General features: G+C 42.8%; 1 long non-coding RNA gene across 1 annotated transcript; it reads left to right on the top strand.

Moving 5' to 3' along the window:
• Window positions 1-1049: 1049 nt before the first annotated feature.
• On the top strand, window positions 1050-17733 carry LOC115475700. The gene is made up of 3 exons (XR_003943089.1): window positions 1050-1132; window positions 16061-16063; window positions 17723-17733. It is a non-coding gene; the product is annotated as an uncharacterized LOC115475700 (long non-coding RNA).
• Window positions 17734-25174: the final 7441 nt, after the last annotated feature.

The raw sequence follows: 25174 nt of genomic DNA, 5'->3' as shown, positions 1-25174 counted from the left end.
CAGCCTTTTCAGTTGTGGGTCCAGTACTATGGAATGCTATGCCTGGCTATTTCTGTTTCTGCATGAATGCAGGACACTTCAAGAAGCTGTTAAAAACGCACTTTTTTTGTTCAGGTTTTTTAAGATGATGCAGTCACAGTTCAGCAGTTAATCTTTGGGTGTTGTGTGGGATAATGAAGTAATTATTGTTTTTATGTCTGTTTTTATTATTATGTATGTTATGCTGTTAACCGCTTAAGTTTAAGCAGGGTATAAGTTTTATAAATAAATAAATATTAAACACATTCTTTACAGCAGTGCTTCTCAACCCAGTCCTTAAGGCACAGCTAGTCTCATCAGGTTTTCAGAACATCCACAATGAATATGCATGAGATAGATGTACATACTAAGGAGGCTTTGCATGCAGATCTATCTCATTGTGACTATCCTGAAAACCTGATGGGACTAGGTGTGCCTCATGGACTGAGTTGAGAAGCACTGCTTTACAGGACCCGCCAATACCTCTGAACTCCTTCAGTATCCTGAGATGTATCCCATAGTTTTATCTACTTTCAGTTTTCCAGTCTGTTTTCTGTGAACAGTGAAGAATCTATGCCATCCCCATAGGTACAGTATCTTTGTTAATTATCTGTAAACTTCTCTGGGTTTTTCTTCCATGAATACTGAACAGAAGTATTTAGCATTCCTGCTTTTCCCTTATCATTTTCCGTACATCGGCCCTCAGCACCTTTGAGTCTTGTAATTCTACCTCTGGCCTGCCTCCTTTCGCCAACAAATCTGAAAAATATCTTGTCACCTCACGTTATATCTTTAGCCACTTTTATTTAAATCTATGCTTGTTTCCTTCCTGATTTCTTTCTTTGACATTTTCAGTTTGAAATAGAAAGAAATTAGGATGGCAAAAGCATGGACAGAAGTAAAAATGAGTAAAGACATTTTTCAGGCATCTTGACTTTTTTAATATTGGCCTGATGAGAGGGAAGAAAATTGCATTAGCAACTCAGATGGCCTTTTTTGTTTTTTTTTTTACTTAACCATTTATAACTGATTATCAGAGCTAATCAAGGGGCCCTTTTACTAAGCTGCAGTAAAAAGTGGTCTGCGCTAGTTTTGGCACATGAAATTGGCATGCGTGATGGGAAAAAGGCCTTTTTAGAAATGGGGCAGTAAATGGCCGTTGTGATAAAGTCACATTCAGGATAGTTAGGTTAAGGCAGTTTTAGTCTGAAATACAAGTCCCAGAAGGCATTGTAGGCAAGGAGCCAGGGGGTGAGATGAAGAACCCGGACTGGACTCCTAGCTGCAATAGGGGAAGACAAGGGTGTAAGCTGGCAGGATGTGTAGATGGGCTGCCACTAGGGGGAAAGAGAGATAGGAAACCCTGTGTGCAGGAGCTCATCATTAGTCTAATGCTCAACTCAACTGGTATGGGTGTGGGGGAAGCTAATGGAAGGAGAATGATTGGTTGTGAGAGCAGAAGCCAGGGATTGATTAGGCAGGTGGGAAGGAGTCCCAGGGGAGAGAAGCAGTTGCAGGCTGAAAACCCTTGAGTAAGAGAGGTCCCTAAAGTACTGAAGCAGGCTGAAATTCCTTGGGTGTGAGGAAGTCCCAAAAATATTTGCAGGCTGAAAATCCTTGGGTAAGGGAGGTCCCTAAAGTATTGAAGTTACCAGTGAAGCTGATGCAGGGTGAAATCGCTTGGGTATGAGGATTCCCTAAAGTATTGAACTCTCCTGAAGGTAAAGAGAGTAGAAAGTAGAAACTGCTGCTTTGGGATTTAACTGTGATGATGAACTGAAAGAACTGCTTCTATTTGGAATTGAACTACTGTTTATTGTGCACTGGATAAAGAGCCCAGACCGGAGCTGACTGTGAGCCTGTATTGAATCCTGGTACGTGCTGATAGCCTACTGCTTAAAGGGGACTATTTGCCACACACTTTCAGGTGGCTTATATGTGCTTAAGATTGAAGGTGAATGCTTCTGTTGAAACTGTGTATCAGCAGAAGCGTAGCTAGGTGGGGCGCAGGGGGAGCGGTAACTCCCCTAAATCGATTTTTAGAAAAACCGGTGCCTATGCAGGGAGCGAACGGCAGTGAAAGAAGCAAAGATCAGCCGGCTCGTCTTCAGCTTCTTTCTCCTTCCCTCTCAGCTGAGCTGTGGTCCCGCCCTTATTTCCTGTTTAGGCAAGGGCGGGACGTTGAGAGGGAAGGAGAAAGAAGCTGAAGACGAGCCGGCTGTCCTTTGCTTCTTTCACTGCCGTTGTCAGGTAAAATGAGTTTTAAGAGGTAGGGCAGGTAATGCTCAGAAGTCAGATTAAATTCCAAAGCACACTTAAAAATCTAAAAGAGAGAAAAAAAAGCTTGTACCCTTAGCTTAAGGTTCAGGTTTTAACCAATTCTCTCTGCAAATTTTCCTCAGCAAAGCGCTGTTGAAAACTGCCAGATCCTAACATGCAAATTACAGATACCCTCTGCCTTAGAACAGTTACAGCTTAGGATGCAGCAGTGCAAGCTTCCTCTCCCCTACTCCAAAGGAACTCTCTGTCCTACAGATTCCAGGCTCTGCATCCCTGTGTTCAGCCCTAGCAAGCAAATTCCTACATCACACCCCCCCCCCGACCTCTTCCTCCATCTTAAACCCAGAGATCATTGCATATTGAATAGCTTGTGCATGAAGATGGAATTTGAATTTCTTTTCATGTTGTTTTATGCAGAGAAACACAGCAGAAAGAGAAAAAATAAAGTCAGAAAAAGCAATTATAAACTCTGTAGTTTGTGCTCATTTTTCTTCACTGTTCTTCTGTACAATACATATGGCCAAGATTTCAGTGAGGATACCCTGTTTCCTGATAAGTTTATCTTAACTGTTGTTGTACTCTGCCTTGGGAAGCTGGTGTAATAAAGATGATAGAATATATTGAAATTAAATGGAAGTAGAATTAAACTCACCTTTCATTGGAGCACATGGAATCACATTTTCACATCATCTCATTTGTAGGAATGTACATTTTAGATACACAAATGGATTATTCTGTTTAGTGGTTTTATAGGTCAAAATAAAAATAAATATTTTCTTAATGCAGATCTCTTTTGTTTAAACATAACTAAATGGGCTACAAGCCCCTAATGCAGTTCATTGGCTTTCTTATATTCTATTTTAGTGGCCTTTACCAGGAGAAAAAAAAATCTCTGCACGAATATAACACATGCTAGAGTGCCTCTATAACCAGCCCCTCCAAATGACACACTGATTACGATTTACAACAAATTACTACTCTACCTATATTCCGTTCCGTTATTATACTTTTTCTGTGTACATCCGTATACTGCACAAATTGGCATGTTTGAAAATATAAGTGAGATTAAATACAAATGCTACCAAAAATAAAGAGTGACAACATGGATGCAGCAGCTCATAGGTTTGCTTACTTTGTTTTGAGAGTATGGCGATGATGGCTTCACTGGGAAGGGAAAACTGAGATTGGATAGGGACATAGAGGGGCACTACTGGAAAGGGGGAGGAGATAGGGACACAGAGAGGGCACTATTGGAAAGGGGAGAAGGAGATAGGGACATGAAAAAGGGATGAGATGGGGGACAAAGAGGTAATTTTGGAAAAGGGGAAAGCTGGTAACACAGATCAGTGCCAAATAGATGTAGAGAAGGAAAGGAAGAAGACAAGAGGAGAGAGAAGAAATGGAAAGGCCAGCCTGGAAAAGAATATGTAAGGCTGACTCATGGAACATGGAAAAAAAGACTGGGACCAGCCAAATTCCCAAACAACAAAGGTAGAAAAAACATTATTTTTATTTAATACTTTGTAAGGACTGAGATTTACCTGCTTTGTAAAATGTATATTTTTCTATGTTTATTTTTCAAAGTACAGGAGAAAATGTTTTTCTGTTTCTTTTTACCAGTATTCCACTGTTTATAGAGTCTGGTTTTCTTGGGCAGAGAGGAGGGGGTCTCTATTTCAATTTTTGTTCTTGTTGGGGGGGGGGGGGGTTGTGGCTCCCTATTCTGTATTACATTGGTAGGATGGAATGTTGTCACAGTTTGGGTTTCTGCTTGTGCTTGTGACCTGGGTTGGCCACTGTTGGAAGCTGGATACTGGGCTAGATGGACCTTTGGTCTGACCCAGTATGGCTACTCATGTTATATAGATGAGGGTCTGTTCATGTTCTGCATGTGCGACTGAGGTGAAGAATTCTGCTAGCATGTAGTGTCTGTGTAGGAATGTGTAACAGTGCAGCTTGTTCCAGTTTCCCAATAGTAGGTATATTGGTGCTCGAGAACCCAGTGTAATATATATTGCATTGTCTTTTCATAGGTGGGTTTGGGCTGTTATGGGGTGGTAAGTTTTGTGTTTTAGGGCAGTGTTTCCCAAGTTGGTCTTGGAGTACCCCCTTGCCAGTCAGGTTTTCAGGATATCCACATTAAATATGCATGAAATTGATTTGCATATACTGCCTCCATTACATGCAAATCTTTTTCACGCAGATTCATTGTGGATTGCCTGAAAACCTGAATGGCAAAGTGCCTAGCCCTATTTGAAAGTGGGCTCAGCCACTCTGGGGCAAGGGTCACCTTTGGTGGTCCTTGTCAACCAAATTAAAAATCCTGAAGACTAGTAGTCTCCACATCCTGTAGAGTCACCACACAAACAAAAGCCCATCTGATTTAAACAAGGTGTCTAGCAATGGAAGGAATGTATGTGCTATTCCTGAGGTGATGGTCACAATTTGAATATTTTTACTTTGTAGTTAAGAAGACAGGTTGCCTGCTCTGGCCAGTCCAGGGACCTCTTCTGCGTCCTGCCTCCTGAAGTAACTTACTGTTTCCTTGTAGGCAGGATGCAACAGAGACAGCCCGTATTAATCAGTGCCCGCCACAGTCCTTGAGCAACAACACAGACACTGCTGTCTAGCTGACACCAACCGGCGCCTATTTTATAAAAGTCTGCTCCCCCTGAGATCAAAACCTGGCTACGCCTCTGTGTATCAGGTCTACTAGAAATCTGCATGGAATAAAGTCCTTAAGATTGAAGTTGCTGGTGGACATTTATTTCTTGACTGTACCAGGAGCCTGTGGCTGGAGGAGATTGTTCTATCCTTGGCTGCACTTAGAGGTCCCTGGTTACACCATGCGCTAACATTAAAATTAGCATGTGGCTATTTACTGCCTGAACTCTTACTGCCACCTATTTAGAAGGTGGTAAGGACTCCCATGCTACTCATGTGGTAATCAGGCAGCACGCGGCAATATGGCCGCACTACCAATTACCGCCGGGAATGTCATTCACAATAGAAAATTGTTTTCTGCTGCATGAAATTGCATATGCCAACTTCAGAACTACCGCTGGGCATCTGCACTACCCCATTGGTAGGGTTGATTTGGTGCGTGCTTTCTGCGTAGTAGCCCTATCTCGGTTTAGTAAAAGGGCCCCAAAGTAATTTTGTAAACGTTAAGAGGCATTTTCGAAAGAAACGTCCAAATCCAGGGGAGGGGAAAACTATATTTTCGAAGCAAGATGGATGCCCATCTTTCATTTTGAAAATACCAAGGACGTCCTTGGATTTGGACGTCCCTAGAGATGGACATCTTTGACTTTCGGCGATTTTCGAAACCAAAGACGTCCCTGTCAAAAATGTCCAAATGCAAGCCATTTGGACATGGGAGGAGCCAGCATTTGTAGTGCACTAGTCCCCCTGACATGCCAGGACACCAGCCGGGCACCCTAGGGGGCACTGTAGTGGACTTCATAAAATGATCCGAGGAACATAGCTCCCTTACCTTGTGTGCTGAGCCCTCAAAAAACCTCCCCCAAACCCACTACCACAACTGTACACCACTACCGTAGCCCTTACGGGTGAAGGGGGGCACCTATATATGGGTATAGTGGGTTTGTGTGGTGGGTTTTGGAGAGCTCTCTGTTTCCTCCACAAACATAACAGGTAGGGGGGGGGGGTATGGGCCTGGGTCCGCCTGTCTGAAGTGCACTGCACCCACTCCTATGTGGATAATATTGACTGACTGTCTTGGGGAGTTGTTTAAATTAAAGTAGTCATTTTAAGTGCTGTCTATATATATATAAGATAAAGCATACGGCTATAAAGACCTGATTTCAAGTGCTGACAATCTTCGAGCACAGGGAAATTGAATGACATGCTCAAGTTCAAAGAGTAAATAATGGAGATGGGATTCAAACTCAAATTTTCAGATTGGATAGCTTTTATAGCTATTAGGCAACACTGCCAGCCCCTACAAAGACACATTTGTCTTAGTACATCAGTTATTGTCATGTGTCATATTTATCATTGCAGCACAACTTAATCTGTTAATCAATAAGTACATTAATGCATCATACAACATCGCTAATTTAAAATAGTATTCCTCATTTTAGAAATCAAGCTGCCTATATGATAGCATTCATAATAAAATATCAGCTCAATCAAGTTGACAGATTCCACTGTCAGTGTCAACTTTCTGGGGCACATTAATTTTATTTTTCATGCTGGAAGTACATATAGGACTAGATTCTATATATCATGACTAAAAAAATCCACGCTGAAAAGAAATATGCATAGGCGTATTCTATAAAGCAGGGGCGTATCTGCGTGGGGCCTCAGGGGCCTGGGCCCCCGCAGATTTTGCCCTGGACCCCCCTACCGCCATCAACCCTCCCCCACTGCCGTTGCTTACTTTTGCTGGCGGGGGACCCCAACCCCCGCCAGCCGAGGTCCGCTTCCACCTGCCGCTGCCTTAAAAACTACTTCTTCAGCTGGCGGGGGACCCCCGCCAGCCGCCCCGCGGTGTTTAAAGTTCATCTTTGGCCTCCGTGGCCGTGCTGCTGTTGATAGGAGCTGTTGAATCCACTTCGGAGTCTGACGTCGCAGCACGTACAACGTACAATGACATCAGACCCCGAAGTGGATTCAACAGCATCTATCAACAGCAGCACAGCCACGGAGGCCGAAGATGAACTTTAAACACCGCAGGGCGGCTGGCGGGGGTTTGGGGTCCCCCGCCGGCTGAAGAAGTAGTTTTTAAGGCAGCGGCAGGTGGAAGCGGACCTCGGCTGGCGGGGGTTGGGGTCCCCCGCCAGCAAAGGTAAGCAACGGCAGCGGGGGAGGGTTGGCGGCGGGAGGGGGATGGAGAGAGTCATTGGTGGCGGTGGGGGCTCTGACAATGGCGGGGGGTCGGTGGTGGCGGGGGGGGCTAAAATGTGCCCCCTCCCTCTGGCTCTGGCCCCCCCTACCGCCGGAGTCCAGATACGCCCCTGCTATAAAGTACGCATTTCTGCTTATATGGCGTGGCAGGGGCAGGGCTGGGGGTGGGGGGGCGTGGCAGCATTTTATTTTTTTTTCCTTTTTTTTGTCTCCGCAAATATGGTAACCCCAACAATCCCTCCATTGCAATACACTATGCAAAAAACGTATGCAAAAACTCAGATACCATAACAGCACTAACTCCCATGACTAAAAGAAGAACAAACTTATCCATATAAAGGCAAACACTATCAATATTACAACCAGGCCCTAGAACTACAATAGGCCACCAAATGGGGAAAAAAAAAAAAAAAGAACAGGACTGGTAGCGATTTCTACACAAAAACTGCATTCTAACAGAATACTGCACCTTGGTCACAAGTACAAATTACAGACAAGACACTCAACAAATATGAAACAAGGGACCACACATCAGTGCTAGAGATATGAAGGCAAAAAACACTGAATTGAAACCTCAATTCAAATTCTGCATATACAGCCAACAAGAGAAATACAAACTGAATTGCAAGGTATCAGAGATATGCATTTATTTATTTGTTTGTTGCATTTGTACCCCACATTTTCCCACCTATTTGCAGGCTCAATGTGGCTTACAATGTACCGTCAAAGGCGTTTACCCAGTCGGTGGATAACAAATACAAAGTTGTATAGTGATCGTATAAGGTATAAGTGGAGGGTTCGGAATGGATGAAGATTGCGTGATGTCCTCTTCGATCATAGTCATGCTGTGTTGGTAGGTGAAGAGGGTTACATGGGGTCGTTGGGGTAGGCCTTTTTGAAGAAGTTGGTTTTTAGTGATTTCCTGACGTTCAAGTGGTCGTGGATTGTTTTCACAGCTTTTGGGAGCCCATTCCATAGTTGTGCGCTTATGTAGGAGAAGCCGGCTGCGTAAAACCTGTCATATTCCAATCACTATGAAATTCAAAATAAAATACTTTTTTCTACCTTTGCTGTTTGAACAATTTATTATTCCATTTCCTCTAGTCTCAGTGTCTCTTTTCTGTTTTTCTCTGTTTCTTCTGACTTTGCAGGGTTTCCTGTCCATCTGACATTTCTTCTCTCTCCATGTCCACCATCCTTCTTTTTGTCTGCACGCTTATTTGTCCTGTCTAGCATCTCCCTTCTGTGTCCCTGTCCTTATCCTACCCTCAAGTTCAGCAGTGGAAAAATAGATTGAGTGAATTTTCCATGGCTATTGGTTCTAGATATTAGTATCCTTCAGTAATATGTAAAAAGTGGGAGTACAACCACGGAAACCAGAAACTGGAAGATGTTCTTGAATAAAAAACTTTATTGAAAATTTGAAGACTCGACACGTCGTGTTTCGGCCGTCAGGCCTGCATCAGGAGTCTATAAAAAGTACATTTATATATGATATGTGTGATAAAAGAACAACAAGAAATATTTTTAACAGAAGAAATAAAAACAGTAAATATAATAAATTATATGGACTCATAAACTTATGTAAAAATGATAATAATAAAAAATGAGACATATATAATGAACTGATTATAAGAAATACTGTATATGAATTTATAAAATAATAATATTATACATAAACATGTCATATATAAATAGGGTCATTAAACAGTGAAAGATGTATATGCACACATAAATTTGAAAAAATGAAATAATGCAAAATGCACATACAAGTTGAAATAAAAAAGCAAATTACCATTTAAAATTTGAATTAATAATAATATATATATGTATGATAATAATATATGTATATGCAAACATATATGTATACTATATTAAAATAACATACATTTGGGGAATATAATAATATTGGTCAAAGGTTTAATGTCAACCACATGAATGGAAAAAACTATAGAAAAAAGTATGGGGAGACCATGAAAAAACTCAGCTAATTTACATAGTACATAACCGCATTACTTAGAGAAAGCGAGTATATAAGAAAAATAGCAAATCTGAATGGACGAGGAAGATCATAGAATTAAAATTAGCGCTTCTGACGGACTTTTTTAAAAACAGTCTTTTTTAAGGTTAGTAGTACTATTTACATTTACCCCCCTCTTTTCTCGTTTTTGTTATTCATGTCCATTCACGTATTTCATTATATTTTCCCGTATAATATCTACACATAATATTTTGTTTTTTATTTTTAATTTTCCCTTATGTGGGCGTTTATTATTTTCATATATAATTATTGTATATATAATCATTTTTTATATATAATTATTGCTTTTGCTGGCTCCCCTCTCTTGTCTTAGTTTTATTCTGTTTCTTTTGATCCTTCTCTTCTGTGAAACACTTTTTTACTTGTCTATTCACAACAGACTACCACGCTATTTCCAAAGAATCAATCTTATTACTTTTTAGCAACTCTCTGTGCAAGAGGTTAGTGCTCAATACATTACACACCATATATTTTTTTACAGTTTTTTACACTTTATCAAGGGGTAAGCTTTTTTCTCCTCATTTTTTTTCTCTTCATTTGTTCTATATATCGCCTGACAGACTGCTGCAAAAACTCCAGAGGATTTCTATCGTCATTGCTCTGCAGCACTTTGTACAGCAGGTCAGTCCCATCAATAAATACAATACCATTTCTCATTAAGAATTTTTCTAATTTTAATTCTATGATCTTCCTCGTCCATTCAGATTTGCTATTTTTCTTATATACTCGCTTTCTCTAAGTAATGCGGTTATGTACTATGTAAATTAGCTGAGTTTTTTCATGGTCTCCCCATACTTTTTTCTATAGTTTTTTCCATTCATGTGGTTGACATTAAACCTTTGACCAATATTATTATATTCCCCAAATGTATGTTATTTTAATATAGTATACATATATGTTTGCATATACATATATTTTTATCATACATATATATATTATTATTAATTCAAATTTTAAATGGTAATTTGCTTTTTTATTTCAACTTGTATGTGCATTTTGCATTATTTCATTTTTTCAAATTTATGTGTGCATATACATCTTTCACTGTTTAATGACCCTATTTATATATGACATGTTTATATATAATATTATTATTTTATAAATTCATATACAGTATTTCTTATAATCAGTTCATTATATATGTCTCATTTTTTATTATTATCATTTTTACATAAGTTTATGAGTCCATATAATTTATTATATTTACTGTTTTTATTTCTTCTGTTAAAAATATTTCTTGTTGTTCTTTTATCACACATATCATATATAAATGTACTTTTTATAGACTCCTGATGCAGGCCTGACGGCCGAAACACGACGTGTCGAGTCTTCAAATTTTCAATAAAGTTTTTTATTCAAGAACATCTTCCAGTTTCTGGTTTCCGTGGTCGTACTCCCACTTTTTACATATTATTGTTTTTACCGTGGGGTGCTTGAGTTTTCCACCTTCTGGTGGATCTTCTCTCTCATTAGTATCCTTCAGGACATAAGCAAATAAGTACCAAGAAAATGGACTTTTGACTGGTGAAAAAAAAAACAGATTTGAAATATGTGTGTTAATAATAACTTAATAACACACATATTTCAAATCTGCATTGCAGAACAAAAGACAAAGTAAGCTAAACTTTTCTTATTGCAGGTCAGGTTTGAGAATACTTTATAAACTACCCACATTTACAGCAGGCGTTAACAATAAATTTGAGAGACTGAGATCATACTCCATGTGCCCTGATTTAGGAGTGAGGTTCATTCCTGTTAAGGTATACACAAAACTAACCCATTTGGAGAAACTGCCCCCTATTAAAAATTACAGACAAGATGGTTTACAGCAAGCACTGAAAACACTAGTGCAACAGACATCTGTAGATTCTATAAGAAAGAACTAGAAACTATTACTTATCTCATGGCTGACTGTGAAGATGGCTGAAAATTTTTATACAGAAAGGTACAATAAGTACTCCTGCTGGAATTCTGTGCCAAAAAATTTAAAATTCTGTGCAAAAAATTTGAAAATTCTGAAATTCTGCGCACATCATCTCCCTTTATTTTTTAACAGCTGATCCCCCCACCTATACCCACAACTATACATCACTACCATAGCCCTTATGGGTGAAGGGGGGCACCTATATGTGGGTACAGTGGGTTTGTGGTGGGTTTTGGAGAGCTCACATTTACCACCACAGGTGTAACAGGTAGGGGGGATGGGCCTGGGTCCGCCTGCCTGAAGTGCACTGTACCCACTAAAACTGCTCCAGGGACCTGCATACTGCTGTGATGGACCGGAGTATGACATTTTAGGCTGGCATAGAGGCTGGCACAAAATATTTTTAAAGATTTTTTTTGAGGGTGGGAGGGGGTTAGTGACCACTGGGTGAGTAAGGGGAGGTCATCCCCGATCCTCTCCGGTGGTCATCTGGTCAGTTTGGGCACCTTTTTGTGCTTTGGTCATAAGAAAAACAGGACCAGGTAAAGTCGTCCAAGTGCTCGTCAGGGACGCCCTTTTTTTTCCATTATGGGTCGAGGACATCCATGTGTTAGCACGCCCAAGTCCCGCCTTCACTACGCCTCCGACATGCCCCCGTGAACTTTGGCCATCCCTGCGACGGAAAGCAGTTAGGGACGTCCAAAATCGGCTTTCGATTATACCGATTTGGGCGTCCTTCTCTTTCGAAAATAAGCCTGATAGTGCCCTTGTTCATTGATGTATATTGGCAAAACAAAATATAGATACTGGTCAAAACAATAGGAGAAAATATTATTTCACTCACAGCAGAATTAAGCAGTGGAACTCATTGTCAGAGCAAGTGGTAAAAGCAGTTAATGTAGTTAATTCCTCCCCGTGAACTCCGCTCACTCGACAAATCTCTCTTGTCATCCCCCTTCTCCTCTACTGCTAACTCCAGACTTCGTTCCTTTTCCCTCGCTGCACCTTATGCCTGGAATAGACTTCCTGAGCCTATACGTCTAGCTCCATCTCTACCTGTTTTCAAATCTATGCTAAAAACCCACCTTTTCACCACTGCTTTTGGCTTCTAGCCACTACTCAATTTGCCCTCCCCTTGTTCCTTCTCACCCAGTACGTCCCTTGTCCTTAATTGTTTTGTCTGTCTGTCTTATTTTTAGATTGTAAGCTCTTTTGAGCAGAGACTGTCTCTCTCTATATTGGATGTTCAGCACTGCGTGCGTCTGGTAGCACTTTACAAATGTTAATAATAATAATAATGCAACTTGTAGTAATCTATAAGGTGCACACGTAAGTAAGAGACACGCCCATGTCTCACCCATGCTCCACCCTTTCTTTCTTTCTTTCTTTCTTTCAAACTTGATATACCACTGTAGCTGATGGCCAAATCACAGCGGTTTACAAATAAAAACCAAAAGCATAAGAAAAGAAATGCAGGATACTAGTCGTTCCCAAACCTGGTCCAGGAGGCATCCCAGCCAGTCAGGTTTTCATGATATCCACAATGAATATTCTTGAGAGAAATTTGCATGCGCTGCCTCCTTGGTATGCAAATCTCTCTCATGAATATTCATTGTGGATATCCTGAAAATCTGACTGGCTGGGATGCCTCCAGGACCAGGTCGGCTCCACTGGCTCCCTGCTCCCTCTGCCCTGGAACAGGAAGTAACCTGTTCCGGGGCAGAGGGAGCAGTGAACAAGCGGAGCCAACAGGTGCACGGCTGCTCTCTGCACCTCTCCAGCGGCGTGCACCTGGGGCGGACCGCCCCCACCGCCCCGCCCTTGCTACGCCGCTACATGTGAGCCCTTACTGCCACCTATTTTGTAGGCAGTAAGAACTCACACACTAATCTTGTGCTAATCAGTTAGTGTGCAGCAATGTAGTTGCTCTAACTGATTTGTGCTGTCAAGCCCACTCTGCAAATCTGGACATGCCCCCTCCAAGAAAAATTTTTAAAAGTTATTTAGTGCATGGTTTGCATAGGCACATTTGGAACTTACCGCGGGATGCCTCAGTGTTTCCCAGGTAAGCTCTTTTAAGCTGTAGTAAGCACATACTAGTGGAGGAATAGCCTAATGGTTAGTGCAGTGGACTTTGATCCTGGTGACTTGGGTTCAATTCTCACTGCAGTTCCTTTTGATCTTGGGCAAGTCACTTAATCCTCCATTGTCCCAGGTACAAAAAAAAAACTTGGATTGTGAGCCCTCTAGGCTCTGATAAAATGTGTACAGTGCTGTGTACATCTAGTAGTTCTATAGAAATGATTAGTAGTACCGTGTTTCCCCGAAAATAAGACACTGTCTTATATTAATTTTTGCCCCCCCCAAAATGCACTAGGTCTTATTTTTAAGGGCTGTCTTATTTTTCGGGGAAACATCAGGGTTGGATCGGGGTTGGCCCGCCCGCCCTCTGTCGCTCCCGGAACTAACCTTAAACGCCTCCTTTCACCTTCGCAGCAAGCAGCAGCAGGGCAGGCCACTCCACTCCTTCCTTCCGTGAGGGCGGGGCACGGAAGGAAGGAGAGGTCTGCCCTGCTGCTGCTTGCTGCGAAGGTGAAAGAAGGCATTTAAGGTTAGTTCCGGGAGCGACGGAGGGCGGGTGGAAGGTGGGGGGCCGGTGATCTCGGGTGGGGGGGCCGCCCGGGGGCGGCCTTGTCCGGCTCTCGGCGGCCCTGCTTTCAAACAAAAATTTGCTAGGTCTTACTTTCGGGGGAGGCCTTATATCTAGCAATTCAGGAAAACCTCTACTAGGTCTTATTTTCGGGGGATGTCTTACTTTCGGGGAAACAGGGTAGTACTTACTGCAGTTTAGTACAATGAGCCCTTACTGAGATATGACTGGATTTCATGCTTCTTTGTGAACTGGGCATGAAGTTAACACACGTTACAGCAATGAATGATCAGATATGATGAGTAAACATATAACTCATTCCTGAAACTGTGTCTCTTTCAAAAACCCTGTATACTAGAGGTATGCTGCTGATAGCTTACAGAAGCAGGCTTACAAATGTTTCTCCCAGTTGTATTATGAGTGATTTTATTCTGCAACATTTTACAATCAGGGTATTTTATTTATTGCAAACCTTGGCACAATAAGAGCTCAAGGTATATCCTAAGAATACACTGCCCTGGGGTCAATGTATTCCTGACAAGTAATAGGTTCCTTCATAAGCATATTTATGAGGCTGACTTCTGCAGGAAAGAAGACAGATGATTTGTTCTGCACCAGAATGATTCATCTCTGTAGCAGCACAAAGGGGATAAGTCTATAAAGTAGCTACTAACATTCACATGCCAGTTATACACATAAATATTTAGAATGCTAGCATATATGTGCACATACAGTCATATGGACAGTCAGTCCCAAATGCTTGGGGGCGGGGGCCTTCAGATGTGCTGAGGACTCAGGAACCTTGGATTAACAACTGTCTGGATTTTTTTAGGATTCTAAAAATGTATAAATTGCTGGGCTCGAAGTCAGAATGAAGGCTAAAATGTCTGGATATTTTTCAGTTAGCCCTCTCCAGTGGCGTACCAAGGGCGGGACGGTGGTCCGCCCCGGGTGCACGCTGCTGGAGGGTGCAGAGAGCAGCCACGCGCCTGTCGGCTCTACTGGTTCCCTGCTCCCTCTGCCCCGGAACAGGTTACTTCCTGTTCCGAGGCAGAGGGAGCAGGGAGCCAGTGGAGCTGACAGGCGTCGGCTGCTCTCTGCACCCTCCAGCAGCCAAGAATGACCAGGGGGGGGGCTTGGTGCGCCGGGGAGGGGCGTGTCATTGCACCGGGGGGGTGTCATGCTGCACCTTGGGGGGACGGACGCCGCTGCACCTGGGGGGGTGCGCAGCGGCGATCCGACCTGGGTGGCAGTCGATCTAGGATTGCCACTGGTCCTCTCTGTAGCTCTCCAATATCCCCCCCCCCCCCCCCCACTAGTACAGAGACTGTGGTAGGATCCAGCCAGTAGGGAGGCTTCTAGTCACAGAAGGCAGGACTGAACTGCAAGGACTAGAGTAGGTGGAGGCTGAGCCCTGACGGGGTTTTGAAGAGAGTTTTGTTACCAGTGAGGATTGTTGAAAGGGATTAGGAATTTAAGAAGAGAAAGTGTGCCTTGAGGACTGGGTTGAGAAGCACTGCGTTAGATGATATTCCCAAATACACAAGGTTACAATAATCAATTTGTGTTGATATAACCGGCTGCAATATTGTCCATGATTGAAGGGTCAAGTATGAGGCATAAGTGAAATGAGTTTTGGTTTTAGTATGGGAATTTATATGATCACCTATTCCAAATAGTAGAAAACCAGAGAGGAAGACAGCTAGGTAGTCTAGTTGGGCCAATTAGCCCTTTTCTGCTGCCATTGACTGTGTTACTCTGCTGCTACATTAAGAAAAGTCTCATGCTGGAGGAGATGTCAAGATGGCGTTGTTAGCATAAGTGTTACCCTCACAGTCACTATGGAGAAAAGAAAAGGCAAGCTGAGGGTTTATCCCTCTGAACCTCAGCTGCATTCTACTCTAGTGCTTAACGGTCCCATGGATTCTTTTCTTAGTTGTGAGGGACGAGCTCTTCAGCTTCCAGTAAGTCACCGGCTTGTCAGACCTCGCAGCCAGGAGGGGCATCGCCTGACTTTAGCATGGAGATCTCTTTCACTCCCAATCTACAGACATCCCTGCCACAACCACTGCGGCTGGAGAAGCCAAGGCCAGACCTGGATGCTCTATAGAAGTCACTTGAATCTTCTGGGCCAGGAGGGAAGGGCTCAACAGGGCAACTGCCAGCAGTAACCGGCGGGACACCTGCTGTGAGCCACTCTTTATCTGTGATGTATCGGGTTGAAGAAATCACGCTTCAGTGACCTACAGTTTTCAAACTTGAACCGATTTGGGAGGCTGTTGCTTACTGAGGTAAAGCGTTATCTGTACAACTTGCTGCATTAAGGGGGTCTTTTACAAAGGCACATGCACTAAACGCTAGAGACGCCCTAGGAATACATGGGTGTCTCTAGCATTTAGCACATGCTTATTTTTAGTTTGTGTTAAAAATGCTAGCTAGCACGCCTTTCTAAAAGGGGTCCTAAATCTTAATGTTCAGTTGCATGCCTCCAGTTTAAATACTTTTTAACTTTAGATGAATCAGAACTTTCAGTGCTTAGGATATAAGGTAAACTCTAATATATACGAGAGACATTCGTGCTTATAATCGAAAGAGAAAAACTACTACTACTACTACTATTTAGCATTTCTGTAGCGCTATAAGGCGTACGCAGTGCTGCACAAACATAGAAGAAAGACAGTCACTGCTCAAAGAGCTTACAATCTATCTAATAGACATAAAATAAAGTAATCAAATCAATTAATTTGTACGGGAAGGAAGAGAGGAGGGTAGGTGGAGGCGAATGGTTACGAGTCAAAAGCAATGTTAAAGAGGTGGGCTTTCAGTCGAGATTTAAAGGTGGCCAAGGATGGGGCAAGACGTAGGGGCTCAGGAAGTTTATTCCAGGCGTAGGGTGCAGCGAGACAGAAGGCACGGTCTGGAGTTGGCAGTAGTGGAGAAGGGAACAGATAAGAAGGATTTATCCATGGAGTGGAGTGCACGGGAAGGGGTGTGGGGAAGGACGAGTGTGGAGAGATACTGGGGAGCAGCAGAGTGAGTACATTTATAAGTTAGTAGAAGAAGTTTGAACAGGATGCGAAAACAGATAGGGAGCCAGTGAAGGGTCTTGAGGAGAGGGGTAGTATGAGTAAAGCGACCCTGGCGGAAGACGAGACGGGCAGCAGAGTTTTGAACCGACTGGAGAGGGGAGAGGTGACTAAGTGGGAGGCCAGCAAGAAGCAGATTGCAGTAGTCTAAACGCCTATATTGCGACCCAAATTGGGAGATGGGCGTCTTTCTCCCGTGGGCGCCCAAATCGGTATAATCGAAAGCTGATTTTGGGCGTTTCCAACTGCAATCTGTCGCGGAAACGGGTAAAGTTGATGGGGGCATGTCGGAGGCGTGGTGAAGGCGGAACTGGGGCATGGTTATCGGCCAAGGAGAGATGGGCATCTTTAGCTGATAATCGGGGAAAAAAAGGCATTTTTACCGCGATTTTGGGTCACTTTTTGTGGACCCTTTTTTTTCACGAAGTCCCAAAAAAGTGACCCAACTGACCAGATGACCACTGGAGGGAATCGGGGATGACCTCCCTGGACTCCCCCAGTGGTCACTAACCCCCTCCCACCAAAAAAATCCCACTTTAAAAACTTTTTTCCAGCCTGTATGCCAGCCTCAAATGCCGTACCCACCTCCATGACAGCAGAATGTGTTCTATCCTGTGACAGCCTTTCCATGGTTCTGATGTGGCTCTCGACACCTTTTCTGTTATGCGCACTGCAGAGTCACATCAGCAATGCATTGTGGTGGGTATAGGGTATTGGGCTCCGTGATTCCACTAGCTTGTGGCAAATGCTCACGATGTTGGTAGTTGGTAGGCTCTACACCCATGGTGCTTTCCCCCCTGCTTACTGGGTCAGAGTGTGCCCTGTTTTGTTTCCGGTAGTCCATGAGGTAGTGGCCATTTTTGTAAGCCAGTTTTAGATCCCTTTCACGTGTTAGCCACGTTAGAGAACTTAGTTCTTACCTTGAATGTGGCTGAAAGAGGGCATTGTACACCATTCTGCCAGCTCTGACCTACTGCTAATCTCAGTACCAGGGAGACTCGTTGCTAGTGGGGCATAACCTCTGATCTGAAGTTAACTGTGAGTAAGCGTGCTTATTCCAATAAAGGACGTTTTCGGAGAGATTAGTCTTCAGGTGTCAACTGGTGTGCCACTGTTATACAGCAGCAACAAGTCCTAGAGGCCTGCGTGCATGCAGGTCCCTGGAGCACTTTTAGTGGGTACCGCAGTGCACTTCAGCCAGGTGGACCCAGGCCCATCCCCCCTACCTTTAACACTTGTGCTGGTAAATGGGAGGCCTCCAAAACCCACTGTACCCACATGTAGGTGCCCCCTTCACCCCTAAGAGCTATGGTAGTGTTGTACATTTGTGGGTAGTGGGTTTTGGGGGAGGGGGTTGGGTGCTCAGCACCCGTGGTAAGGGAGCTATGCATGTGGGATCGTTGTCTGAAGTCCACCGCACTGACCTCTAGGGTGTCCAGTTGGTGTCCTGGCATGTCAGGCGGGCGAGTGTACTACGAATCGTGGCCCCTCCCATGACCAAATGGCTCAGATTATGTTATGTGTTATGTGTAATATGCTTTTACTTGAGACAATATTCTCCATGTTGTGTTTAACATGATTTCAATTTTTTATTTTCAACATATATATTATTCTCATTCTGTTTGTATGTTATGTTTTTAGACCCCTGATGAAGGCTTTATAGCCGAAACACGAACCGTGTAGGGTCCTAATAAAGTCTTTTTGGAGTTCTCATTCCGTGAGTTCTGACTGGTTTCTTGGATTGGATTTTCTTCCACTCTGCATTTGTTTTCCTTGTTGGATTTGTGGAAGGTGTGAACCCCTTCTTTTTTCTACAGTTAGTGGTACCATTTTTCCTGAACTATCCCTGTAAATGTATAGTAAAGTTGCAGCCAGTGAAGAATGTGTTTTTTGAACCCTCACAACTTTCGGCCTTTATTAACAGCAGGAGGCTCATCTCTAGCTCGCCAGTGAGAGAGGCAGCTTGAAGTCTGTATAGTAAGTTGTAACTGGAGAGCACTGTGTTATAAGGTGTTTTTTTCTTCATGTTGAATGCTTTTATTTCCTTTATTTTTCTGCTTGGTCTCCTCCCCACAGTGTTGTGGACTAGGATAGGGTTAATGATTTTGTTAATATGTTTTGAAGAAGCTTTTTTTTTTCCCTTATGCTGGGATTAAAGCTCACGGTTTCCAGCATTTAACGATGCTAGCGAGTCATACCAACCGAACTCTATATTACAAGTGCCAGTCCAGGTTTTCCAGCTGCCTTTCCAATGCATTCCGATGGTCCGTAAGCATCAGTCTGCATCGGGTGGGAGCCAACATCAGATCCTGACTAATATCTGATGATGCCATGGATGAAAAGCAGCTACACCCACGTAACACACAGAACAAAAGTTAAGTGGTATTGAGAAAACACTGTTAAAAGGAAACAGTCCCCTGCTGTACGTGAAAAGGTTATTTATGAAACTATCCATTACGGTTTGACTCACAAGCTGCATTAGCCATCTGACATCTTAATGTAGACCCTCCTCACTGCAGGCAAGCCATGAACGTTAGTCAGCAGATCCTATTCTTGGACAGACTACTTTCCTCCAGACTGGTTTCTGTACAGTAACAGAAATTTCCCCCTCCCCCCCCCCCCCCCCCCCTCCATGCTCCAGACACTATATTTTACTTCAATAAGTCATGTCTTGGAATAAATGTTCAGGGTTTGTCACATCACATGCAGTCCCACCAGCTGCTGTACATATGGCGCTGTCAGTACTGTGTTATGCCACTGATGCAACCATATGTGATGCCTGAGCTTGGAAATTGTCCTTAGATGCATTTTTCCAAAACGTGTGATAATTTTTTTAAAAATCCTGGGTTTAGAGAGAACAAAAGAGTTTTGATCTCTCTCTCTCTCTCTCTCTCTCTCTCTCTCTCTCTCTCTCGCCATAGCTGCCCTATCGTGGAGATAACAAATAGTAAGTTGATAAGGCAGCATTGTTTACCCAGATTTTCAATGTGTTGTCCAATTTGAAATGTTCTGAAATACAGCCTCCTGTAGGACCTATCTGTCTACTGGACTACTTCCACAGAGAAGATGGTAAAAGGAAGCATGTTGTTATTAAGACTTCGCTTGGGTAGATAAGGTAACTTAAGCACAGCCATATGTGGAAAACGTTTTGGATTTGGCTTGAGTGTATATGCCCATGGGTAGAATGCACATTGCATCCAGTGACCTGCAAGCACATTTTCAAAAGGAAAGCATATATGGGACCTCCCTTTGAAAAGCCGATGAGCAGGAGGACAGCAGGTCCAACGTACCTAGATACATTTACATCCACTTTCAAGCAGTTGTATATTCACCCATGGAGAGCAAACCCAGGCTACCAAAGTGAAAGCCTTGCATGCTGACACTCAACCCCAACCCCCTCCCCAATCTCTTTCTCTCCAAGCTACAAAAATGATATGGGATTTGCTTTGCAAACTATACGAGGAGAGACTTGCTGACCTGGAACATGTATACCTTGGAGGAAAGGAGAAACAGGGGTGACATGATACAGATGTTCAAATATTTGAAAGGTATTAATCCGCAAACAAACCTTTTCCAGAGAGGGTGGTGGCTACATGGAATAACCTCCCGTGGGAGGTGGTGGAGATGAAACCAGTAATGGAATTCAAATATGTGTGGGATAAACACAAAGGAATCCTGTTTAGAAGGAATGGATCTACGGAATCTTAGTGGAGATTGGGTGGCGACACGAGTAATTGGGAAGCAAAACCAGTGCTGGGCAGATTTCTACGGTCTATGCCCTGATCGTAACTGAATAGATATGGATGGGCTGGAGTGTAAATTTTAAGGGGCTTCGAAGTTAGCTTCAGAACGTTTAGTACAAGAACAGTGCTGGGCAGACTTCTATGGTCTGTGCCTCGAGAATGCCAAGGACAAATCAAACTCGGGTATACATATAAAGTATCACATACCATGTAAAATTAGTTTATCTTGTTGGGCAGACTGATTGGACCGTTCAGGTCTTTATCTGTTGTCATTTACTATGTTACTATGATATGTCCATCTCCCAACCCTTTTTTGATGCTTAGGTGATGGGTAATTTGCAGCAGGCCTTTTCCCCATATCCTTAAATCTGTAGTAATATGTTTCTTATTCCAGAATTTCTGCTGGAGTAACTTAGTATTTCAGAGACAGAATTATAGTTAAGTCTTTGTGTTAACATGTAAGTATCAATACAACAAAGAGGTGATCTCCCTATCAATATGGCTAATATCTAGAAAATAAGGAGATATCAAATATCAAGCATGGAAAAATCTGACTTGAATCGCTCAAATGGTTAGAGTACTTTTCAGAGGAAAGGCCTCGAGAAGCCCCCAGCATACAACAAAGCTTCGGGGGCTGGGCTTCCTCATCATCGGCCAGAAAACCTCTGTAAGCTCGTTTATTCTTAGTAAATGCTTTTAATTCATATAAATTCACACCAGATATTAGCTTTATCAGGTGTTTGAACGTGCGGGTCCTTCTTACACCTCGACCACAACCAACGATGGCCGCCGTTTCGAAGACCTGCCTCAGGGTTCAGTGGTCTGCGTGTTATCTGGGAAATGAGAAAAAATTATTACCTTCTATTCCCTGACAAAAGTTAAAAAAAAAAAAAAAAGTCAGGAGCCAAGTTGTTACCTCTGCACTAATGGTTTTTCAGGAAAACAGGTAAAAGCAAAAAGTGGCCGCTCTAAAAGGCCGACTACGTCAGACGCCATGCTTAAACATGGCCAATCAGCATAGAGGATTAAGGGGGTGTATATCAACATCATAGGACTCGATTTTACTATATATAAATATTACTAGCTCCTCAAAGAACAATCAGACAAATGTTCAGAAAAAGTGGCAACCCTCTATTCTGCCATTCAGTCCCTCCAGAGCTAGCGAATTAAGACGAAATATCCATCGCTGTTCATTCTGGAGGAGCAAGTGTTTTCTGTTGGTGCCAATCCGATTTGGGGATGTCTTTATGTGTTGTAACAGCAAACATTTCAATTGCTCAAACGTATGGTCCAGTAGATTACAATGACAGGCCAAAGTCGGTTCCTGACTTTTTTTTACTTTTGTCAGGGAATAGAAGGATAATAATTTTTTCTCATTTCCCAGATAACACGCAGACCACTGAACCCTGAGGCAGGTCTTCGAAATGGCAACCATCTTTGGTCGAGGTCAAGGTGTAAGAAGGATCCGCACGTTCAAACACCTGATAAAGCTAAGTAATATCTGGTGTGAATTTATATGAATAAAAAGCAGTTACTAAGAATAAACAAGCTTACGGAGGTTTTCTGGCTGATGATAAGGAAGCCCAGCCCCCGAAGCTTTGTTGTATGCTGGGGGCTTCTCGAGGCCTTTCCTCTGAAAAGAACTCTGACTATGTGAGCGATTCAAGTCAGATTTTTCCATGCTTGATATTTGATATCTCCTTATTTTCTAGATATTAGCACATGAAATGAGATGGTTAGCATAATCTACAGATTAATCAGCTCATGTGGGGGGTCTTTTATTTATGTATTTATTTATTTATTTATTTATTTATTTATTTATTTATTTATTGCATTTGTATCCCACATTTTCCCACCTCTTTGCAGGCTCAATGTGGCTTACAATACATCATGAATGGTGGAAATATCATTAGAAAATATACATTTAGTATTATAGAAGGATCTTAGTTAACATGATTATGAAAAAAGAAAAGAACATGATAATAGTATAACAAGCAGATATTATAAGACATTTCAGAATATATGTGAAGGAGTTGTGTTTGTTCATGTTTGTTGATCTTTGTGGTAAACCTTATTAAAGAGATGGGTCTTCAGTAGTTTGCGGAAGTTGGTTAGTTCGTAGGTCGTTTTTAAGTTGCGCGGCAATGCGTTCCATAACTAAGGCACACTAGCGTGCTCCCTAAATATTAGTGCTAAAAACGCTAGCACACCTTAGTAAAAGAGGCCCTTAAATTTTAATGCCAAATTCTACATTAACCAAAAATACTTACTTTATTGTGTGTTAATACCATTTTAATGCAAGTTCACTGTTAAAACAGGCATTTAATTCTTACAAAGTGTAAATATTACTTAATAAATCACCCCCAGTTTTATTTCAGAGTTTCTTTCAAAGGGCTCAAATGAACCTTCATTGTAAAGTGATATTAGTTAATTAGTGTGAAAAACAGACCTGTGAAGAGACTAAGTGAAACCATGGAGGTCAGATAGGTCAGGTGGTCGAGAGTAAGATTCATTGTGGTCGAAACTGATATGGTGTAATCATGTGCAATCAAGATTTACTGATAAACAGCTGACTGCCAGTAATCTAGGTCACAAAGAGGGGCATAATCGAACGTGAATGCCCATCTCCATGGGCGTCTATCTCCGAGAACGGGTACGTGAAGGGGCGGGACAGACCGTATTTTCGAAAAAGATAGACGTCCATCTTTTTTTCGATAATACGGTTTGTGCCAGGCAAATGCATCGGATGTGTGCGGATTTGAGCTGGGCGGTATCATTTTCCAGCGATAATGGAAACCGAAGGCGCCCAGCTCAAAAACGAACAAATCCAAGGCATTTGGTCATGGAAGGGGCCAGGATTCGTAGTGCACTGGCCCCCCTCACATGCCAGGACACCAACCGGGCACCCTAGGGGGCACTTGTAACAATTTAAAAAAATTTAAATACCTCCCAAATCCATAGCGCCCTTCCCTTAGGTGCTGAGCCCCCCCAAATCCCCCCCAAAACCCACTGCCCACAAATCTACACCATTACTATAGCACTTATGGCTGAAGGGAGGCACCTAGATGTGAGTACAGTGGGTTTTGGGGGCGGTTTGGAGCGCTCCCATTTACCAGCACAAGTTGGGGATGGGCCTAGGTCCACCAGGCTGAAACCTACTGCACCCACTAACAACTGCTCCAGGGACCTGCATACTGCTGTGATGGAGCTGGGTATGACATTTGAGGCTGGCATACAGGCTGGGAAAAAAAAAGTTTTTAAAGTTCTTTTTTTTGGGTTGGAGGGGGTTAGTGACCACTGGGGGAGTCAGGGGAGGTGATCCCTGAGTCCCTCCGGTGGTCATCTGGGCAGTTGGGGCACTTGTTCGTGAAAAAAAAGGATCCAGAAAAAGTGACCCAAATTCTCGCTTCTGGCGCCCTTCTTTTTTCCATTATCAGCCGAGCGCGCCCATCTCTCCTCGGACAATAAACATGTCCCAATCCCGCCTTCACCACACCTCCGATATGCCCCCGTCAACTTTGTCCGTTCCCTCGACAGATTGCAGTTGGAGACGCCCCAAATCGGCTTTCGATTATACTGATTTGGGCGCCCAAGGGAGAAAGGCGCCCATCTCCCGATTTGGGTCGAAATATGGGCGTCTTTCTCTTTCGAAAATAAGCTGGAAACGGTATATAACCTATTGGCTTGGCCAATGAGATGGAGAATTCAGGACCAGTGACATCTGTTTGATTCACTGTCTGACAACTCCCCAAGAGAAAACGGTCTTGTTTGCTGTTACCTTTGATCTAGTGACAACTGTTTGGTGAGTGTTGTATTGATTGATTTGCTTTAATAAAATTGAGAGCTGAATCCTCATACTCCCGGTATTTCTCTTGTCTGCTATCTCCTAATCTACTCAGAGTGGTGCACAACTCTGATAATTAAGGAGTCTAGATAAGTGAGGTAAATATACATTAAGCAGCCTTGGGTGGATGTTTAGTTCTCCCTAGAGAGCAGTGACAGATTCGCTGCACTGGGAGGAATAAATACCACCCTAAAATTAATTCAAAATACATGACCTCTTATAAAAAGACCATCCAACAGGCTCAAGAAATAATCAAATCATAAGAGTACAGCATATATCTTCCAATAAAATTCTACTCTAATAATAATAATAATAAATACCTTTAGAAACCGATTTCAAGAACCTCAGCCGTTCCACTCTGATAGCTCATAAAATCAAAGTTACCTAAGCTTCATGTACCAAATCGTCATTGGTTCTAAATTTTGAAAAAATTTTTAAAACATTATGGGGCCTTTTTATGAAGGCACGGTAGGGCTACCAAGCGGGTAGCATGCGCCAAAACAGCGCTAATGCCAGACGCCCAACGATAGTTCTGATTTTGGCAAGCTCTGTTTCCCGCAGTAGAAAATAATTTTCTATTTTCTACCGTGGGGGAAGTGCAGCCACGTTGGAGTGCACTGCCCGATTACTGCAGGGTTAGTGCGTCAGCCCTTACCACCTGCTAAATAGGAGGTGGAAAGAGCTCATGCAGTAAATGAACTTAGCATCTGGCCATT

The sequence above is a fragment of the Microcaecilia unicolor genome, chromosome 8 (genome assembly GCF_901765095.1).
Source record: "Microcaecilia unicolor chromosome 8, aMicUni1.1, whole genome shotgun sequence".
Taxonomy (NCBI): domain Eukaryota; kingdom Metazoa; phylum Chordata; class Amphibia; order Gymnophiona; family Siphonopidae; genus Microcaecilia; species Microcaecilia unicolor.
Note: the sequence above shows the minus strand (reverse complement) of the source record. Positions and strands in the feature narration are given on the sequence as shown.